Source organism: Lagopus muta, chromosome 3 (genome assembly GCF_023343835.1).
Source record: "Lagopus muta isolate bLagMut1 chromosome 3, bLagMut1 primary, whole genome shotgun sequence".
Lineage (NCBI taxonomy): Eukaryota > Metazoa > Chordata > Aves > Galliformes > Phasianidae > Lagopus > Lagopus muta.
Window position 1 is genome coordinate 2,112,484 of NC_064435.1, and position 18,962 is coordinate 2,131,445.

The following is an 18,962-nucleotide window of genomic DNA, read 5'->3' on the forward strand; positions in this document are numbered from 1 at the left end:
TTTCATTAATGCTGTGCAGGGCTTCTGGCAGTTATCGAATTCAGGCTCACTTATTCTCTTCTCTGCAGCAAAATGAGCTTCTCGTTGCTGTACCACAATTGCTTCTGCTCAGCCCAGAGAGGAGCCAGATCTCTCCCCACCAGATCTGTGATGTACAGCACTGAATTGTGCTCAGTTTAAAGGCTGTGAGAATTTTGTTCCTGTTTCCTATGGGGTAGAGAACAAAGCTTGAGAAGGGGTTGTAACCTGTTGGGCTGTAGAGAGGTTATGTGATTTCATAGCAATTGTGGCACTAAAGTACCCTGAGTGATTCCTGGGATTTCTTGTAGAATAAAACAAATTTTAAAAGAAAAGAAAAGAACTATTTTGTATTTTGACAAGCATTATAAATATATATTGATATACTATGCATCAACCCACAACTAGAGTATATAACTATGTATATTAATATAGTGTGCATCTACATTTGTACCCACCAATGCCATTTCTGCATATACTCTCTTATGTAGAAGTTCAAACTTATACTCTTAATATGAAGAAAAACTAGACCAGAATTTATGACCTTAATAAAAGTGTTGGGAGTTTTGCCACTTGCTTTAATCCAGTCAGAATTTCTCCTCTCCTGATCTCCTCCTTCATCATTAACTCATTCCTCTCCTCCTGGGACTTGCTGCCTGGCTTTCAGCACTTTTGAGTCAACCATGAAAGTTTCTCAGTTATTCTCTATTGGGAACAGGGAATGCACAAAAATGCAGGAAAAACACTTATAATTTTCTCTGTCCTGGAGACTTGTTCTCTTCTGAGATATCCACAGAGATCTGGCATTGGCAGACAGTTGAGAGGGAAGAGTAGCCCAAAATATCAATGCATTTTCTTTTTCCTCCCTCCTGTGAAAATGACATTTCATTTCAGCAGGACCCAGCAAAAGGAATTTTTCCAGCCTGTAATTGCTGTGAGTACTTTTTTCTCACTGGATAGCAGAGCTGGCATCACCCTGTGTTATATATATTATTATTATTATTACCACCACTATTATTGCTATTACTGTTATTACTAGTATTATTATTATTCATTAACTCTCTTTTCCTGCTAAGAATGAGGGGGCTTATAAACTCTACCTAACTGATTTTATGTATTCTAGGTGCTGGAAAATAACCTACTGCAATAAAAACCTGAAAAACAATCTTAAATCCCTGGTCAGGTTGGAAAATCATAGTGTAAAATGAATAAATAGGAGATGTAATGAGGATACAGTGATTTTATGCCACCTAGCTCTGGAGGTTTTGTGTTTCCAGGTTTCTTTTCACAGGTAGGAGGTTATACAATGCGTATTAAAGAGATACTACACCCAAAGTCTATAGAACTTCAGGAAAAAATAGCAAATAATGCAATACTCATGATAAAATTATAGAATCATATGATCATAGGATGGCTTAGGTTAGGATCTTACAAATCATTGAGCTCCATGGAATGTAATAAAAATCATGAGAGATGGGAATGTTCTTACAGCACTAGTATAAAACTGCAGAATGATCCACCTTTTTCTTCTTAAATCAAGGAATTCCACTACAAAAAAACAAACTACTCTTGTCCTTACTGGTGCCTTAAGTCTGCCTTTGATGCAATGCTTCTCCTTCAAAAATAGCTCCTGGGCTGGGGTGTTATAGTGGTCCACTAGAAGTCATGGCAATCAATCCATATCCCAGAACTCACTGGATCCATGTTCATGAGGGTTCTGAAAAATTTCTGTGGCCCATTCTCAGTTCATTACTGGGTAACTCAAGTGTGTCCCTTACAATGGACCAGAGTATGCTGCTAGCTCATGGAAGCTGCATTAACCCATGAGATAAATGCTTGTTTTCAAGTAGATAATTAATCTCAACTCACACTGTCCATACAATGGACTGGGGAAAAAAGTATTTTTTCTTTGCATGCTGCAAAGGTCTCAACGAATAGCCAGGTTTAGGACTGTGGAGCTGATATCCACACCTGAGTTATTTATTTAGCATAGTATTTATGCTACTTGAAATGTTGGTATATGCAATGCAGAAGTCTTCATATCATTTGTTTCCCAAAGCTTTCTTGGCAGTAAAAGCAACCCAAGAGTTAGAAACTGGCATGATAAAGACCCCATTTAAAATAATGTCAGTGTGAGAAACACATCTCACTGTATATGGGATTTGAACTGAGAGATATGAAACCAGAATACGGACTTTCATCTTTTATGAAATATTTGCAAGTGCAAAGTGAATGAAAAGAAGCTTATGGGTCAGACATAAAATCTTGTAGTTTTTTTTCAGTGTCTTATGTTACTGCTTATAGCAACCACCATTGCTTTTAACACTTTTTAAAGCCTCTTATGCTGTAAATCAAAGCAGCTCACAAAAAAAAAAAAAAAAAAAAAAAAAAAAAATTGCCCATCTTTTAGATCTGTCCCATTTCCTTTGCTTTTCTTTTTAAAGGACTTCAAAGCTGACTATTCATGATATTTTACTATTATTAATTTACTTTTTGGAATTAAAAAAGAACCACTTTTTTTTTTTTTTTTTTTTTTTTTAATATATATATTTACTAGGGAGTTAAGGTGGTAGAGTCACTGTCCCTGGAGGTTTTTAAGATGAATGTGGCACTAAGGAATATGGTATAATGGGCATGGTGGTGATGGGCTAACAGTTGGAACAGACAATTTTAGTGGTCTTTCCCATCCTTAATAATTCTACAATGCTATGATTCTATGAAAATGGATCTCTGGTGTTTAGAATTTAGTCTGAAGCATTTGAAACTTGGTCCTGTGAGCAGTCAGCATTTTTGCAAGCCTCTGATCCATCAAAAGAAGCACGTGTCCTTCACCACTTGAATAACTGAACCAGTTGTGGAAAATTGAGTCTGAGTTTTCCCTCCACAGGTTATCAGCTGTAGCATTAGTTGTGAAAAGAAGCAGAGTCATAGAATCATAAAATTATAGAACGGTTTGAGTTGGAAGGGACCTTTAAAGTCCACCTGATCTAAATCTGCTGCAGTGAACAGGAATGTCCACAACTATATCAGTCCCACCACCCCACCGTGGGTGTAGACCACAGTGACCAGAACATTTTGGAGAACTCCTCTTCCAGTCAGGGACAACCCTGGAGAAAATGTACTTCTTTTCTTACAAACTAGCATTGCAACTGTCCTTGGAAATGGGGAGCCCTGATGACCTTTTCGTTTAGAAATTACTAAAAAATGAAGACTATATGGCCCAGAGTCATATTTTCTGATCTGAAAGAGCAATAATAAGAAATGTTTCTCTCTAAGAGATAACATACTATTCCTCTTTAGCCCTCTGCCTAACTCAACATATAATGTGCATCATACTTTGTCAGCGAAGACACAAAATATATTTGAGTTTGTGGTGCAAATTGTCCTTTGGACATTCTTTCCAGATGGACATAGTGGTGAGCATATTTGAGAAGTGACACAGAGTCCAGAAGTGGAAGCCTTAAGCTGAGATGACCATGAACCTCTTGGGATAACCTCAGAGCATGTTGTTGCTTTTTTTAATCAAAGACTTTTATTAGTGCCATTGGGTTGTGGAAGGGGAGCCAAAGCAGGGAAGGTCAAATGGAGAATAATTCATTGAGAGTGCTGAACATCTCTGATAAAAAAAAGACAATTCTGGGTCCTGCTGTCTCCCTGAATTTCAGAGGCTGGCAAGCCAGGAGGTGATAGAGCTGCACAGCCCTCAAATCCTTCACTGGGTGCCAAGCTGTATCAGGTCTTATTTTCCTTCTGCCTGCAAATGCAGAAGAGTATTAAACCCACATAGCAATTCCATCCAGCTGCCAGGCAGCCTGCCATCTACAGAAAGAGAGCTCTTGATGTGCCTACGCTTATCTGACATGCTTGTCACCCTGTGGCTTTGCCAACACTGTTCTCTGCAGCCCTTTAGTGATGCAGCCTTCAAATGGAAGCAACTGCTGGGTTTAGCTTGGCATCAGATGGGTCTCTTCTTCTGTTTAATTTGCTCACTGAAAAGGAGCTCAGATTAGACTGCTGGCAAACAGCTGCTAGCAGAAAACCCAGAAATGAATTTCTCTGCATCAGTAAAATGATAAAAAAAAAAAGACCAAGGGATTTGTCGGAAGCAGAGGGACCCTTGTGACCTATCTCCTGTGGGCTGCCAAATTGGCTGTCTTACATAGACACCAAAGGATTGGGACTCCTGACTGTGTATTTCCACCTGCCTGAGATAATTCTTTTGGTGCTTATTTGAGTGTGGTTCATCAGGACATGCAGAAAGGGTGTATAGAAAGCATGACCCAGGCAACTACAAACCTGTCAGCCTCACCTCTGTAATGGGGAAGATCAAGGAGCAGATCTTCTTTGAGGCATTGCTAAGACACATGGAAGAGAGGGAGGTGATAAGGGACAGTCAGCATGACTACACCAAGGGCAGGTCCTGCCTGACCAACCTTGTAGCCTTCTGTGACGATGTCACTGCCTCAATGGGCTAGAAAAGAGTCACTGATGTCATCTATCTGGACTCCAGCAGGGCTTTGACATGGTCCCACATAACATCCTTCTCATCACATTGGAAAGATATCAGTCTGATGGGTGGACTATTTGATGGACAAGGAACTGGTTGTGAGATAATACCCAGAGTGGTGGTCAATGGCTCAATATCCAGATGGAGATCAGTGATGAATGATGTTCCTCAGGGCTCAGTACTGAGACTGATGATTTTCAGTGTCATCAATGACATCGACAGTGGGATTGAGTGGACTCTCAGCAAGTTTGCAGATGACACCTTCAAGGTCATTCTTTATATCTAGTCTAAATCTCCTTTGTTTTAGTTTGAAACCATTTCCCCTTGTCCTATCACAACAGATCCTGTCCAAGAATGTGTCCCCTTCTTTGTTATAGTCCCACTTCAAATACTGAAAGGAAAAAGCTGCCAAGAAGAAATGGGAGAAAATTTCCCCATGTACTGCTACTTAGTACACATTAGAGCCATGTTAGAGACATCTTAACTCTCCTGCTTATGTGTAGAGGGGAAACCTCTCATCTCATCTCATTCTCCAAGGAGAAGGACAAGATTTCCAAATTTCAATGGAACAGAATTTCTTTTTGCCCTCTGGCAGCAGAGAGATGATGATCTCTCATTGAGCACGGAATGGACTTCCCATTCATCTTTAAGTGCATATGTGTGACCAACCACTGCCCCCTGCTCCCTCTATCTGCAAATATCTAGTTCAAATCTAGTTTTCTATCTGCCCACTACTGCAGTCTGTGGGACAGATATTCCCATAATGGCCCAAGGGGACCACTATTTTTAAAGTGAGGCATTTCTATCCCCTTGACAAAAAAAGAGGAAGCACTATTGCTCAATTTCATCTCTAAATCCCCACTCCATCACTACATGTGATTCCCTCTCTACCCAGGCCAAAACAGTGTTTATGTCTCTCACTACTGGGAGTGATAAAAGCATTAATTTATGAGAAAAAGATTATGACTGAATTGTGGCCATGAGTGACTTGAGAATTAACTCATCACAAGAATTGATTTTTCCTTTTTCTCTCCTGCCTGATACCAATCTCTCAGCCTGGATCTTTTGATTTATAGCATTATTATTAAAAACAAATAAGTTCCTCCAATTACAATTTCAATAACCTATCGATTTTCTTGACTCCTGCTCCATATGCTGTTCATTCAGTGCTATACCATTTGCTCTTCATTTTGATATATTCATTCTCAAACACGGCCTTCCTCTGGGATGAATCACCCTGCCTGACAAACCCATTAATAAAGTATGAGTCTTGGAGACACATGGCGGTGGGGGATCAAGGAAAGGCAGAATCAGAGTAGAAATTTGTTACAAGCTAAGAAGCAGCTGCTGTCATTCTGCAGTGGATTCTGCACAGCAGTGGGATGGCATGGGCACTCTGGGATGCCTGTGTTCACAAGAATGTTGGCAGACTCCAATTTTTCTTGAAGGCCTGTTTCCTTTCCAGGAGACCTCTCCATTTGAGTATCTCCACACTGTACATTCTAAGACAATAGGTTTGCCTTTATTGCCAGTTGAATGAGATAAAAACTTTGGCTAAATTTTTACAGGATTGACATCATTCATCCAGCAATGGGAGAAGTTGGCATTTTCTACCTACTTGGTTTCAGAAAGAGGTGAGTTCCATATCCAAAAGCAAATCTGATTAAGACTACAAAATAATCACAACAACCAAACCCAGCTAGGGAAACCATGAATCTCTATCAACACTTCTGTGGCTGTATTGCATTCTGTCTCTACCACCAAAGATAAGCCAGCAGAGTTTTTTAAACAAAATATGACATTAATTCTGTTACTTTACTGCAAGGTAGCAGAAATTTATGTCGGCAACTAAAAATATGTCACCCAGGCACGAAATATTCATTTAAAGTCTTGAACATGCTATTGAGTGAAGACATATGTGCATAAGGGAATATGGCCAAAGTAAGCAACATCCAGAATATATGATCACCAAGTTCTAATGTCTTTAAATTACCTTGCAAATCCTGAGCTTGTTTCACTTTTTAGCTTAGAGAAGAGTCCTGTTCTACAGGATTTCTGCATGTAAGTGTTAATGAGAGAAGCATAGGAAGTCTACTATTTTCTAGAAGCATATAATTTTTCTAAGTTATATGTATTCTGCCAAGTAATAAAAGTCACATGTTAATTATGTGATTCAAGGCTTGGATCAAAGCACGCTGAAGTCAACCACAGACATTTCATTCTTTTTGCTGTTCTTTGTATGAGACCATATATGAATACTTTCCATCATCAGATGGCATTGCAAACTTGAATTAATGTTCCCTATTCATCAAATGAAAACATTCTGTTAAGACAATCATAAGGTTGCCAAGAATACTGAAAAGGAGGGAAATGCCAACCTTTCAGTTGCTTGAACAATGGTAATAGACAGACCTGCTGTGAATTCATGTTTGTGAGAGGTTCAAATGAGATGCTGTCTGCAGGAACTTCTTAGGAGATATTGGAGTAAGGCCCAATCATGGTTCTTGAGTATAAAATCAGAGCACATTATGGGCACCAGTTAAACTGTCCTGGCGATGCTAGGCATGTCACTGGCGCGTCATACTGGATACTTCTCAAGATATTTTGTCTAACAGTTTTTTGTGTTGTAGTATGGTCTGATGGTCTGATCTATGTGTTGGTCCTGTGTGGAGATAGGAGATGGACTCAGTGGTCCTTATAGGTCCTTTAAAGCTTGGTACATTCTATGATTCTATGAATTGTTTCTGTGTATTCATCTACTGCCCTTTACTCAATCTTCTGTAAATAGCTTTGCCTTTGGGCAACCAGGCTGTGTGCCCACAACTAAATATTATGCCTATTGCTGCCTGAGTCCAAATCTGTAATGAGTAGCAGATCTTTAACCAGTAGCAAAGTCCTATGAACAACTTACATTGTAGAGAGCTGAAAACAGTGAATTAAGGCACTATCAACTTGTACCAGATGATCAAAGATGCTTTCAGATGATCATGGAATAAACATGAAAATACAGTCCAGCAGACTGACTACTGAATATTACATAGTAATTTCTCTCTATTTATGCATTTCCACAACATTTTGCTGAAATTTTTTGACAGGATGTTCTTGGCTAGAATTCCTATGGGACCGTGGACATTGTCTTGCATCTTTTGGGATTCCTATAGAGACCCTTTCTTGCAGACATGTTGTTCCTTGTTTCACTGTAGAGGGCTTACTTTGAGATACCTGTCATATACCCCAGTTGGTAAAATGAGTTTGGCTCTTCATTTCTTTTGTGGCACCATGAGCTGTTATTTAGGGTGGTTTAGCAGCTGCTTCACACACAGCTGGGTAAAGATGTGGCAGAGGAATGAAAGGAAGTACTGCTCTAGCTGTGCCAAGGCAAAGCATATCTACTGAAAAAATAGAACCCAGAATTGCTTATATCCCATGATTTGACACTACAAAGATCCTCAGCAGCCCTGCTCAAAAGATTCATGACTTCTTGGCAGGATCATATGCAAACCACTGTGGACTGAGTCCACACTACATAAATCTGTTATGGTGGTCATCACTTGATTGAGACCAATATGTCCACAGGTCTCATTTGTAAGGAGCTGTACTATGGAAGTTGCTATTGCAGATGTAGCTTTTCTCACTGAGAGTTGGGAGTAAATGTGGAATAAGAATATACGTATTCCTGTTCATACATGTTGTGTTTTTGAAAGAGAACAAACTGCCATCATTTTAAAGACAAAAAAATGCATGTTAGACAGCTGGGATTCTTCCTCCTTCCATTAGTATCTGTCAGGTTCTCTATCAAAGCTGGCTGTCATGGTTGTCATTACTGCCTATAATTATGACTGCTGCAGTCTCTTAAGTCAGTAGAGTACAGGCCATCTAAGCCATATAAACACACATGGAGACCTACTCTGATCTTTCAACCTAGCTGTTCCTTAGACTGGCTCTATTTCACACCAAAATTAAGTACTGAGAGGGATAACTCATAAGTTCTATGTATTTGTGATGTGAAATGAGGTTTGTGGTCATACTCACAAGACACCCTGTGTGTATCTTTCAGGAAGCCATGGTGCCTAATAGCTTAGGGATTGGAAGGATGAGGAATGGGTGGCACACTCATGTTTAAAATGATTGTTTTAATCAGCACATCAGGGTTATAATCATAAATAATCATAAAAACTTTGTTAAATCCAGACACATCCAAATTTTTTTTTGTTCTATGTCTCATTCTCTTTGTGATTGGTCTGAGAACTATGAAAGATTTGTACTAGTGTCTGTCCTTGCAAAATTATGCCTGGTAATTCTTCCTTTATTAGATTGTTTTAATAATTTGAAAATTTCCAGCAATAGTTGATTTCTTCATTAGAAGATGGAAAAAAAAAAAACGATAATTGGACACTTCAGTCATTTCTTCTTTATTTCCCTTGTCCTATTTCTAAATTTTCATCCATTCTTTTGACACATTTTAAAATTAAAATGATTTATGTCAGAAGGAATGAGGTAGCTTGATAAGGCAGTCTTTAGGTTTATGCAAGTGCTTGAATACAAGGGAGTTAAGTGGCAACCTAGTGGTTTCTCATTGCACTATGTAAGAATGCTATTAACCCCTCTTTACAGCTTTCTTTTCTTTTCTTTTCTTTTCTTTTCTTTTCTTTTCTTTTCTTTTCTTTTCTTTTCTTTTCTTTTCTTTTCTTTTCTTTTCTTTTCTTTTCTTTTCTTTTCTTTTCTTTTCTTTTCTTTTCTTTTCTTTTCTTTTCTTTTCTTTTCTTTTCTTTTCTTTTCTTTTCTTTTCTTTTCTTTTCTTTTCTTTTCTTTTCTTTTCTTTTCTTTTCTTTTCTTTTCTTTTCTTTTCTTTTCTTTTTTTCCCCAAGCCATCATCGCATACATTTCAGCTAAGCCAAGAAAAAGATGAGTTCCTTCCTAAGTTGTTCTTGGAAACCTGCCAATGAATGTGAAACCTGTGATAAGGGCAACATCATCTTTCACAAGATGCTTCTGCTGTGAGAAGGGAAAGGTGCAGCTTGCAGAGTGGTACTAGGGGAAGGAAGACAAGGGGAGTCCTCTATCTTGTTATTTGCATGTTGGAAAACAAGGCTTGAAAGAGTGGCTGGAGGGAAGCATTCAGGAATGAGTATTAGAGCAGAAAGAAGAGATCGTGCAAGGATGAAGGGATCACAGGCTGTAGGTGGTACAGCCATTAAGGTGATGAGTGGCTGATAATGGGCCCTCATCACTTTTTCTTCACTTTTTCTTTTGCAGCTTCCTAGTCCTGTAGCAGTGGAGTACCTGTACCTTAGTTCTAAGCCCAGTTTCACCGTACAGGATTTCACACATGTATAAGACAAAATGAGATAAAGTTATTTCTATAGACAACTGGGAGCTAAATAGCTTCAGAGAATGATTTGGACTCTAGGAGACTGAACAAACATTTCTCTCCTTAATACAGAGGAGTTTTTGATGAGTACAGTAATATTTTAGGTACTAGGACCTATACATGTGAAATGCTTATATCTCAGTCCTTTTGCACTTTCCAAAGTCCTGTGTGATATACTATGCATTAAATTATACATCATATTTCAGAAGAGCTCTGATCTTCCTGTTGCACTGTGGATCTCAAGCACCATAAGGAGTTTATGTGAAACTTTTTACGGGCATTAATTTTCCTCGCATCTCTTCCCCCACCCCTCCTACTATACTTCTCAATCCAACAGCATTCTTTCCAATTAAGATATAAAGTTAAGGCTTAGTGGCAGAATTATTATTATTACCAGCACAGTTTGTGACTCATAAAATTGCAACAACTGCTCTGCTTCATGTCAAGGAGGGGTAATTAACCAAGATCATCGATAGCACCAGGTGGTGATTCATTCAGAACAGGAGATAATCCGAATGTGTAGCAGAGCTCAAGTGCCCACTGGACAGTGCTGTATATTTCACAGGCCATGAAATATATCCAGTGCTGTTTTTTTTTCTCCCTGGCAAGCCTGTAAGTTGTTTTTAATAGGGCTTTAAATATTTTTTAATTGGCACTATATATTTCTCTAGGAAATATGCAAAGTGGCTGTAGAAAATGGGACGGGACCACTCTTACAGCCATCAACTCTCTCAGAGGCTCATGGGGAGAATGCCAATTCCATGCTCGGGTACAGAAGGAGGAATCAGAGGGCTGAAAATTTGCCACATCTTATGAAGCTGAGGTGCTGTGTACCAGAAGTGAGACAGCTTTGCCCATGCTCTGCATGTTAACAAATTCAGTGTGAAAAGATTAAAAACCAAATAATTGAGCTAGTGTGATATTGGCTTTGGGCTAATGCACCATGCAGTTTTTTCAGGCTGATAAACAGATGCCCAGCAGTTGTAAATGCATTTATATGGGCTCCTATTTAGGACTGATCTCTACAGGTTGGTGTTAGAGCACTATGAAGAGCTGTAGGTACAATTTTGTTCTGACATCTAGTTTTGCCATAGAATAATTTGTTTTCACTGTACTGAAACATATTACAATACTACTGGAAACTAACTTGATTCTGGGACCTATTTTTGTGACACTGAAGTAATTTGTTTCGGGATAGAAACTCATTTCCTAGTCAAATATACAAAGTTCTGGATTTTTTATTCCTTGGAAATTGGCCTTGTCTTTATTACTCAAAATCAGATGAAAAATATCCTGTCAGCTACTCAATTTTTGAAGTTAAATTTCCAAACAATTCAAAAACTTTTTTTTTAAACCATGAAACAGGAGCTAACAACACTCAGATTCCACCCATGCTCCTGCCAGAAGTGTCATCTCCTGAACACCCAGGACCATTGTTGATAAACACACCTATGAATGGTGATTCATTTTCCACGCACTCATCAGATCTTCACTTGCCCTGGTTGTGCTCTTATGATGAAGTCTAACACTCAGCTCAGGTTGGATGTTGGGAAGAATTTCTTCTCTGGAGGAGTGGTGAGGCATTGGATCAGGCTGCCCAGGGAGGTGGTGGAGCCACTGTTCCTGGAAATGGTCAAGAAACATGGAGATATGTTACTTGGGGATACAGTTTATTGGGCATGGTGGAGATGAACTGACAGTTAAGCCTGATCTTGGAAGTCTTTTCCAACTGTAATGATCCTATAATTCTAAGAAATGCTGTGGTTGACTATAATCGATTGCACATATTTACAAAACTCTCTTTTCTGAGAGAGAAAATAAGATGATCAGAAAGGACTTAATATTGAAGTAGAAATGCAGGCATCCAGTAGAGTGATTTCCACAGCTTTACATTTTCTCTCATTTTCTGAGTGCAAATGGCACTAATGTAAACTTGCAGTAAAGAAACATGGCTGCTGAAAGCTTTTAGAATCATAGAATTGCTCAGAAAAGACCTTAAAGATCATCAAGTCCCATCACAACCTAACCATACCACCCTAACTCTAACAACCCTCCACCAAGAATAGGCAGAAAAAAATATTGAAGCTGAAATTCAGAGAGGTTTCCTGGGTTAAATTACACTCAAAAAGCTCTTCTTCTGTATGGATTCCCACCACCTCTCTTGGCGAATGGAATGAAGTACAGATAAAGCCCAAGTACCATGGAATGCTCTGGGTACCCTTATGGAGGCAAGTGAATGATGCCAGTCTCATAGGACTGACTCGCAGAATCATAGAATCACAGCATATCCTGAGTTGGAAGGGACTCGTAAAGGACCATCGAATCCAACTCCCGGCTCCACACAGGACCACCCACAAATCAGAACATAAGAACCAACACACCAACAGCATCAGAGTACCCAGAATAATTTTAAATCCAAGCTAGGTTTAAGATAGAATATAAAAAATGTCCAGAATATAAACTAGTTGTAAAAATTTCATAGAAACGCGTGTGTTGAGAAATGAAGAAAGCTTCAAGCACGACTATATACTATTAGACTGCATTCCAGAGAAGTGCAGTGTTTTCCCCTTAATGCAGCTGATGAAGTAGGAAACTCCATGTGCTTTCTGAGGGGTGTCAGCTCCTGCGCTATTCTCAGGGTCTGGTGCAAGGAATCCCCCTTTTTATTACTCTGTCTGTGGATTATTTCCCTATTAAAAAAAAAAAGAGAGAGATTTTTAGACTTTTAAACCTGCCAGTGAGAAGCACGACCTTTCTGTGTTCTGTTCTCTGTTTTCACTTTTAGAAATGCTCGTGTCCCTTGGCAGTGGTAAAAGGCAGCTACATTTTGTAAGGGTTTAACTAAATTAGTAGTAAAATCTTCCTCCAGTCTGAAGGGGAACACCATTCCTCACCTAATACAGCAATGCCCAAACCCCTGGGAAGCTTACCATGCACTAAATGTTTTATGTGCACGTGACTGCAGTAGGAGTTCCCTGTGAGAATGTGTACATCAAAGTAATACTTGTAGATCACAGCTGCCCTTTCATCCGTTGTGAGATCTGCAACGTGTGCTTGACTTTGGCTGTTTTCTAGACTTTCAGTCCCAAAGCAGCCCTATGGTTGGTTAGGAGAGATAAAGAAATTGCAGCAGATCCATGATACTCATCAGGAAAGGTGATTCCAGTTCTAAACCGGAGCTGTGATTTCTGTGCATGCTTTTCACCCCTCCTGGGACTTGACTTTGCTGTTCATTTACCACGCTTTGTTAATTGCTTTGAAAGCTGTGATGAAGTGAGCTACCTGGCTGCCAGCTGTCACTGATGATTTATATCATGTTTTCAATGAACACTGGCTTTTAACTTCATGCAGCAGCTTCACCCTACCACTCTTCATCCCTTTTCAATAGCTTGTTGAGGTGACTTTAAAAAGTGCAATTAGTATTACAAAAATTTCACCAACATCCAGGGATAATAAACAGATAATTGAGCTTTGGCTGCTGTCCCCTACCCTCAAGCTGCCTCTGTGCTGCGCTAATGTTGGCTTTTCTCTCTTAGAAGAGAATCAGCAAGGGTTAGAGTTCACAGACTTCTAAAGACATCCACTTCTATGAGCACCATTAATCATGGCCATCAAGGGAAATATTGCTATCGCTCACATCATACTAGTTTTCATCCTTTCCAAGGCTTTCCAAGGGCCTTTAATGTATGGTATATTTCTTAGGCTAAGACAGAGTTACCCCTTGTAACAATGGCTTACCGGGGTGCATTAAAAAGAGTGTGGCCAGCAGGTCAAAGGAGGTGATCCTCCCCCTCTACTCTGCCCTGGTAAGACCTCATCTGGAGTACTGCGTCCAGTTCTGGGCTCCCCAGTACAAAAAAGACAAGGATCTCTTGGAAAGAGTCCAGTGGAGGGCCACGAAGATGGTGAAGGGCCTGGAGCATCTCTCCTATGAGGAAAGGCTGAGTGAACTGGGTCTGTTCAGCCTTGAGAAGAGAAGACTGAGAGGGGACCTGATCCAGGACTGATTGGTAAGAAATGTCTTTGCTGGTACATATTTCATCTGCAATAAACGGAAATGAGGCAGCTCTCTACTGTGTAATCATTTGAACCTCCCCAGTACGTCCAATTTGATGGGTATCTCGATGATCAGTTTAGCTAGTGAGCAATTAAAGACTAATTTGCATCTGCACAGGAGATTAAAATGTTGGATGGATTAATTTTTGAAAGCTGCTACCTCTCATGGAAGACAGCATTAATTGATTGGATGTATACAGAGCATTTCACTTAACTAAGAGAGAGGTGCTGCCGTGAAATTCAAGAAAATCTCTGCTTCACTCAACGCACTCATCCCAAGTGATAAATGTCTTCACCACCTCTTCTAGGTAAAGATAGTAGCTGTTACATGGCCTCCCTCCAATAAAATCCTAGCTACCATTGTATGTAGAGATTATTATGCACTTAAGTTTCAATGAAGCAATTTTCATGCTGACCTCCAGTAAATATATCAATTTGGGCATACACTGCAGCACAAGGAATAGTGCTTCTCTTCTAGTATCATGCATGTTTACATTGTCTTAAAGAGCTGTGAAAATGCTACTAGCAACCCTGAGTTTGAGCTGGGTGGAGAATCCCAAGGCAAGAATTGTTTGCATAGGAAAGAAGTGTTAATCCATCAACAGTGACATGGCAGGTGGGAAAGAGGCAGTATTTCCACTGCAAAAAATATTGGGAAGGATTATTTTTTATGTGCTGCAACACCTAGTGGAGCTGTGCCCAGAGGAAATATAAAAACTCCATTTGCAGGACTGAAATGACTGCCTGTTTTGTTAATGGACCAAAAAGAAGAAAAAGAAGAAAAATATGTAAGTAGATTAAAAATATTTTTATACAAGATGAGATTAAAAAAAAGCAAATGACCCTGCGTGATTTACATGCAGTTTGATCTCACTTGCTTTGGAGACTCAGGAGTATTTCTTTCCCACAGCCATTTTTATTGTATTTTCAACCTGCTCTGGAATAAGTAAAATATAAAATCCTGTAACGTCCTGTATGGCAGTAAACCAGCCGTTTCATAGCAGGAATTGGGATAGGTATACTTTTACATATGCACACAACTACACAAATAGGGACCCAGCACTCTCTCAGAAGTTCTTTTTATAGCCCAGTACATTAAATATACTGCACTTTAAACATATATTTTTCTGAGGCTGCCAACCTGTCGCAACCTCCACTCCATCAAGAGAAGCTATATCAATTTTTTCTCTGCAGGCTAAGCAGTTTCAGGCCATCCTGGTGCCTGGATGAAAGATGTTTTGTCTGAGTCAGCAGTGTTCTTCTCCAGCATTTTGCAAGGTGTTTTCTTCTGCTGGCAAAATCAGGTAAAATGTGGTCTGGGGCTGTCTGCCTGCTGAGTATATGCAAGTGTCTTTGATGGGTTTAGGAATTATGCCTCTGAATATCAAGCTCAGGGTGTTTAAAACACTAACTCAGCATGTGGAATTGGAAAGACTTTTGGATACATCTACTGTGCTTGGGTTCATCCCAACCAACTCTTGCCAAGATGAATTAAGTGGAATGCTGGTTAAATGTAGGCCCTCTTGGTTCATCTCTATGGTTGGACCTGATGTACTTGGAGGTGTTTTCCAGCCTTAATGATTCTGTGGTTCTATCATCTTCATCTGAACTTTGAATCCTCGGTGTCCAGATCAGCTGGACATTAGGGATAGGATTACCACTTGGGTCTGCAGTCAGAAGGATGGCTCACTGAACACATCCAGGCATGGGATTTAGAAGGTCTCAGCTTAAATGGATGAGTTATTTAACTGCAGCAATCAGTGGGGTAATTCCCTCTTTAATTGTAGAGAGGGTTTGCACAGAAGCAGTAATACCCTTTTATGAGGTGGATGCATCCATTAAAATCCTTAACATCCTATTGATATAGGTGATAAAAATTTGCAATTGGTACTCATATTAAGCATATGTTTCTCTCTGTTGCGCATACATGCAAAAACAGGCAAGGACAGTAAGCATGACATCTCACAGATCAAAGTTACTGTTTTGATCCTTTCTTTCCTTCCAAGACTTTCAGGATGGGTAAATATTAAGAAGGAAATGAAAAAGTACAACAAGCCAACAAACCATACCTGAAATTCACAATATGTCTTGATTATGATATAGTACTGTTGATGACTCTTTGTAATAGATTGGAAAATTACCAAGCATATAATCTGCTAACAGAGCATCACTTTTCTTCCATTTTCACTGTTCTGCTGTTGCTAGGACTTGTGATGCTATCAATGCATGTCCAATCTAGTTAAAATCGTCATAACTCTTGAAAAAGGATGATTTTTTTTTTTAAATTGCATGCAGATTAAGAGAGGCTGATAGCTCTCAAGGTAATTTTATTCTTCTACTGGATATTTCCAATATGACTGCTAAAAATCTGTGTACGTATGCATGAAATTTTCACCACCATGGTACTTCTTCCTGACTTCTGATCATGATTTTTTTTTCCCCAGAAATATTAATAACTTATCAAGTTTTTAAAGGGACAACACTTTTGTCTCCAATGGAAATTTACTTCCATTCCACCTTGTTAAGAGCTTGGTAAGGAAATCTGATACTTTTTCTACTAGATTTTTTGTTTATCCTGTGTGTGTTTAGGAAAGATCTCTCATCTCTTCTGCCTCTGTCTTCAGCTCTATCCATGTTACTCACAGCTGGTTTGACAATGACAGATGCATACAGTTAAGCAGCTGGGCTGAGACTGAGATGTGTCTCTCAAGATGAACGGTAATCAGCTAGGAGGTGATGCATTGTATTGGAGATTCCCAAATCAGCTTCTTGGAGCTTTTCATAGGACACCGAGATGTGGATAAGACAGTTCTCTGTCCTCTGTTTTTCTCCATCTCTCTTCTATCAATAAAATGACAATTGACTATTTGGAATTACTAATTCCAGCTCAGAATGACTTGCAGTGCCAATTCGTTGGAAGTTATTGTTGAGGAATTGTCCTTTCACCATTCTCTCCACTGGTTCAGAGTCATGAAAATGTTTTTAGGTGCACTTCTTAAGGAGTGGATGGTAAAAGATGCTTTACATCTGCAGCTATTAATTCTAAGTACATTTCAATTTTCTTTCAGTGTAGAAGGAAGCTTTCTGCTAATTTTGCCATTATCTTTTTCTTTAAAATATAAGAAAATACAATATACCAAGAATACAAACAAAAAAATACGACATCCTGAATTGTTAAATGCATCAAAATGTCATCCCTACACAGTCCTGGTTCTGATCTTAGCTTTGAAGAAGTGTTACACTGATGATATGATGGAGTTTTGCAAACTTGAAAAACAATGTGAGCAAAATCAATTTTGCTACCTTGAGATTAGGATGATCATGGGGCCAAGTTGCCCCTGTAGCAAGAAAAGGGAGGGGAAAATCCAGAGGCAATGGAGAGCTAGGAACCCAAAGTGGGATTTCTGTGTAATAGGTCTCTGTGCCTTTTGGGTCACTGCATGCATTTCCTATCTTTATTATTTTGAGTATCCTACTCTGATCACTGCCATGGGTGGAACATGGAAGGAGATGGACATTTGATCTGAGCAACCTGTCTGTCCTGTTCTCCATTGTGCAGTGCAGACATATGCACTTTGTCAGAACAATTTATATAACCATTGCCATATTTTAAAGCCTTGTAGGTTGGCCATTACTGCAACTATGTAGGCAAAAGCTTACTGCAGTTCTGCTGGAGTCCTCCTACATTTATGGCTCTTAGGGATCTGAAATACATAAGCTGATGTCACAAGAATCTTCTTGTGTTTTGCAACAAAAATCAAGAGACACAGTTTTGGAAGACAGAAGTCTCTGGAAGTACACACAGCAGAATGCATGTGCATTTAAACAATTGCTTGACAAAATGTCCAAACTTAATCTGTTATTGTCCTGGAAGTAAATTAGTCTAATAACACATACATTAAAACCAAAGCTGTACAACAGATCTGCAAGAATGTCACACCACAGTAATTCTCTGTTCTCCATCTCCCCATATACAGTAGAGGTTTCATCCCCTTGTCCATACAGAAATATTCAGGAAAATAAATCCATGCTAACAAATGATCATTGAATCATTTGAATTGGAAGGGGTCTGAAGGCCATCCAACTCCCCTGTAATGAACAGGGAAACCTACAGCTAGATCAGGTTGCTCAGAGCCCCATCCAGCTTGATCTTGAAAGTCTCCAGGGACGGGGCTTCTCTGCTTCTCTGGACAACCTGTGCTTCATTATTCTTATTGATTTAAAAGAGGAGATAGACTCACTATCTCCTCTTTTAAAGCTTGAAGCCTGGCCTGAATTTGTGTCTGTGACATTGCATTGGTGTGGATTGCTGTGTTCTGTTCATCTTCTTCAAACCAGACATTTTTTTAAAGCCTTCTGGAATTGGATTGACTGTAGAAAACTTGCCTTGTGGTACAAACTCAATCTCACCATAGTCTAGGAGTCTGATCAGGGCAAAAGCTAACCTTTTAGCACACGTTATGAATGAAAGGGTGGCCATGTCAAGCGACATAAATGAACTATTATAGTCTGCTTTATCTTACTTGGTCCTTTGCCCAGATTGCAGATGTGGACAGCCCCTTCCTGCATACCCACCAGACAGCCCAATTCAGGCCAAACAGGTAAATCTGAATGAGTAAATAAAGGTGGCCACATGTTTTGAATTAGCCATAAGGGTCTCAAAGATGTATGATCATGTCATGCTTTTGCTTCTGATACATTTTTATTTCAACCGTTTGGCAAGGACACAGTATTTTCTATCTCCTCCAAGCACTGGAAATTTTCCCATTCCTTCTTATGTGGTGAGAATACAGATGTGGGAATATGAAGCTGGACTATGTGGTAGCAATACAAAGATTGTGCTGCCCTAATAACATGTGTTTCCAAAGATAATTTCTTCCCTCTCTGGAACAATCTTTACCCCTCTCACCACTCCAGGAGTTCTGCCTCCCAAAGGCCCTTTATGTGTTTCTCCATCTCAGAATTTCCTGGTGAAGAATGGAAGAGAAGTTGATTTGCCATTTGAGCTGC